Here is a 4,272-nt window from a genome sequence, read left to right as displayed (position 1 = left end):
CGGCTAATGTGTGTCACGTCGAAGCTTCAGTGTCAGAGACGATACTTCAAAGATGGCTGCACGCGTCAAAGCCGGGGCTCGTACCACCAGGCACGCTAACGTCGGCCCGCAGCTCAAACCCATCCTCTCACGAGGCCTTCCACATCTACGCCACAACAGAGATACATGGATTTGGTGTTGAAAGTGACTGCACTTCAATAAACAAATCGCTTCATCGTGAGAACAGGGGTCGCGTGGATACATTAGCGAGCTATCGACCCTTAACAGCTAACTACAACGAACCCGTCGCAAAAGATCATTCACGGGGCGAAGCGGTCGGAGCTAACTGGGCTAAAACTGACCGGAGTAAAGCCGGTTTCTTTGCGTTAGCCTGCAGCTGAGAAGCATCTTTGGCTCTTCCACCGATTGTATGATTCAATATTATCGAGTAGATAGTGTTGCTTTAAGACCCACCTTGTTGTTCTTCGATATTGCACAGGATTGTTGTGCAGGTCGTCGATGGTTTCAGCGAACTGACGACAAATGGAGACGAACGTCTGTCTTCTTCTCCTTCTTCTTCTTTTTTTTCTTTTTCTTCTTCTGTTGCTACAGCGAGGACGATTCTCACTCTTCTTCGTTGTAACCCCGACATACAGGAACATTGCTGCCATCCAGCGGTTGTTTAATGCAACTACTGTCACATTAGATTGTATGCATGATGACGTATCTTTTTTAAATCATGTTTTGTTTATCTATATATACATACTTGTGTTTTGGCTGTAAATGAACAAATCACAGTGGTAAAATCAGTGCAAGAGCTTGAATTGGCATTGATCACGTTACTATTTCTTAGATACACCACAAACCTGTAAAAGTCCAGATCCATTTTAGGTGAACTAACAGTTCCTCTGCTATCTCATTGGCCACTGGGTAGTTTGCTTGATTTAAAACAAATATATTATGGACCATATCAGTCCCTAAAAGCTTTGATATTGCTTTTAAGTCTTAAAAGTCTTTCAGCCTCTCTTGCCAGTACCATGTCGGCCTCCCCTTTCCCACTGTCTGATAATCCCTCCGATCTCGTAAATTACTACAATAACACACTCTCCTCCTGTCTTGATCAGCTGGCTCCTATTAAAACCCAAACGGTCTCATTCACTCACTCAGCTCCTTGGTATACTCCTGATCTCCACCACATGAAATCCCGTAAGCGCCAGCTTGAAAGACTCTGCAGGAAAACTGGTTTAACAGTCCATCTCCAAGCACACTCTGACTACCTTCAACAATACAATGACGCTCTCATCTCAGCCCGGACCACCTACTACTCACACCTCATACACGCTGGCTCCTCCAACCCAAAGGCTCTCTTCTCAACAATAAACAAGCTTCTCAAACCCAGGGACAACACCTCCAAATCCTTTACAGTCGACAAGTGCAACTCTTTCCTTTCATTTTTCAATACAAAAATTGATATAATTTACAGCAACCTGAAGACCTCACCCGCACTTTCCATTTCGCCACCCCCTCTCCCCATATTCACCCCTCAGCCCCTTTCTCAGTTCTCCCCTGTGTCCCCTTTGGAGCTCTCTTCATTCACAACAGGAATGAGAAGCTCCACCTGTATTCTGGATCCCATACCATCTACTCTCACCAAGGAATGTCTCCCAGCCATTGCTCCACTCATCATAGCAATAATCAACTCCTCCCTCAACTCCGGCTCAGTCCCCGACACACTTAAAGTGGCTGCTGTCACCCCCATCCTCAAGAAACCTGGACTCGACCCTGAGACCATGAGCAATTTCCGGCCCATCTCAAATCTTCCCTTCCTGTCAAAAATACTGGAACGTGTCATCGCTGCACAACTCAAAACCCACCTCATTTCAAACGATCTGTTCGAGCCATTTCAATCTGGTTTCCGCTCACAGTACAGCACCGAAACAGCACTTCTCAAAGTCACCAATGACCTCCTCCTCTCCTCAGACTCTGGCCACCTCAACATTCTCCTTCTCCTGGATCTCACTGCAGCCTTTGACACCAACAACCACAACATCCTTTTCTCCCGCCTCGAATCGTCCCTCAACATCACCGGAACTGCTCTCTCCTGGCTCAAATCATATCTAACAAACAGACAACAATTTATCAGCATCAACAACTGCACCTCCTCCACTGCTCCTCTGTCTCAGGGCGTCCCCCAGGGTTCGGTGCTTGGTCCTCTTCTGTTCATCCTCTACCTGCTCCCTCTTGGAAACATCATACGTCATCACGGTCTCCTCTTCCACTGCTACGCTGATGATGTCCAGCTCTACATCTCCACAAAAGCCATTACCACTGCTACTCACTCCACTCTGACCAACTGCCTCACTGACATTAAATCATGGATGCAAACCAACTTTCTCAAACTCAACTGTGATAAATCGGATATGATCATCATCGGCCCCAAATCTCTCACCAAAACCAGTCACAACTTCTGCCTCACCATTGACAACTCCACTCTGTCTCCCTCCCCTCACATCCGCAACCTCGGAGTCATGTTTGACAGCAACCTCTCATTTGAACATCACATCAAACAAATCACCAGAACCTCCTTCTTCCACCTAAAAAACATTGCCCGTCTCCGCTCATCACTTTCCTCATCTGCTGCTGAAACTTTAATCCACGCCTTCATCACCTCCAGAATTGACTATTGCAATAGTATTCTTTATGGCACATCTTCCAAAATCCTAAACAAACTCCAATACATCCAGAACTCTGCTGCTCGCCTGCTCACCCACTCCCGTTCCCGTGATCACATCACCCCTGTTCTCCAGAGCCTTCACTGGCTCCCCGTCCCACAACGGATCCAATACAAAATCCTTCTCCTCACTCACAAAGCCCTCCATAATCAGGCCCCCTCCTACCTCACCGACCTACTCCACCACCACACTCCATCCCGTCAGCTCCGCTCTTCTGATGCCAATCTCCTGTCCATCCCATAGGACCAAGCACCGGACGTGGGGTGACAGAGCCTTCTCCATATCTGCCCCCTCCCTCTGGAACTCTCTCCCCAAACTCATCCGAGACTGCACTGATCTTTCCTCATTCAAATCCCAAATCAAAACCCATCTGTTCAGAACTGCTTTTAATGTGTGATTGTTTGTTTTTGTTTTTGTTTTCTTATCAGGGTCCGAGCGACTCAAAGTCCCTATTTATTTGTTTTATTTGTTTTACCTGTATTTTAGCTATTCTTATTTATTTATTTTTAGCTTTTAGGATGTTTTAATTATGTGAAGTGTCTTTGAGTACTATGAAAAGCGCTATATAAATTAAATGCATTATTATTATTATTATTAAGTGGTAATACATATGTCAAATGCATTATTCATTGTGTGTTATTGAAATTAACAACACAAAATCGTGGTTTTACTCTTCAGAAATAATGTCACAGTTTCAGCAATATAAGTATTGCTAATTTTATTCATTCACAAGCGTTGTAGCAACCAGTTAGCTCAGCTAAATGTTGCTAAATATACACGTAAATAAAAAAATACACATGTTTACAATGCAAAAATACATAGTGGTAAAGTATATGGACTCAGCTATGAACTCTGAAATGTTCGTATAACAAGCGACAACACAACAACATAACATCACTCCACATACAACGCTCTAAATCTAGTTTTGTGTGTTTTGATTGTAGTGTCAAAGAGGACGGAACACAAGTATCAATACAGCAGTGTACAACTAAACAGAAGGGCAGCTAAAACATTAAAAAGAAATCACAAAGTAATTATATTCAAGTTGTTCCTTTTGAAACATTTCAGCACAGTACATTGCTGCAACAAATATTAAGGCACTTTAACTTAAAAATATGCTTTCTTGCTGCCTTAAAATTGTAAGTTGACTGAGGTTGTACTGCACTGAAGATAAACCAGCAGACGTTGAGTTTCCACTACTAATTGTTGACTGTATGTGATTGTTACGTAATAACTTGTAATACTTTAAATCATCAGTGTATCATAGGGACTTAAATTTGTTTTGCAATTAAATATATAGAACTGTAAATGTTTTCCAATTAGAGGCATGGTTTCTGAAGAGTTAACTAAAAAACGAATTTGAATGTAAAGTGTTTAAATAAATTACCACATTTTCAAACGTTGATATGGTCAATTAATTCAATCGTTCAACTCATAATTTTAAGTCATAAAACATGAACTCAGGATTATAATTTCTTAAACTGAAAAGTAGCAACTTGTTGAAACCAACAAATACACCTATATACAGTACAATGATTTCACTAAATTACACTGAGTTGTT

General features: G+C 42.5%; 1 protein-coding gene across 2 annotated transcripts in view; it reads right to left on the bottom strand.

Annotated features, from left to right (window-relative positions):
• Positions 1-584, bottom strand: part of LOC117730566 (RNA-binding protein 6) — a 12,608-nt gene extending 12,024 nt beyond the window's left edge. The window contains exon 1 of one of the 2 annotated variants that reach the window (XM_034532339.1): positions 454-584. The gene's annotated coding sequence lies outside the window, so the exon portion shown is untranslated. The remainder of the gene's footprint in view (positions 1-453) is intronic. The other variant, XM_034532338.1, reaches the window with a different exon arrangement.
• Between the last annotated feature and the right edge of the window lie 3,688 nt (positions 585-4,272).

Source organism: Cyclopterus lumpus, chromosome 5 (assembly GCF_009769545.1).
Source record: "Cyclopterus lumpus isolate fCycLum1 chromosome 5, fCycLum1.pri, whole genome shotgun sequence".
NCBI classification, from domain to species: domain Eukaryota; kingdom Metazoa; phylum Chordata; class Actinopteri; order Perciformes; family Cyclopteridae; genus Cyclopterus; species Cyclopterus lumpus.
This window is presented reverse-complemented; position numbering and strand designations above follow the sequence as displayed.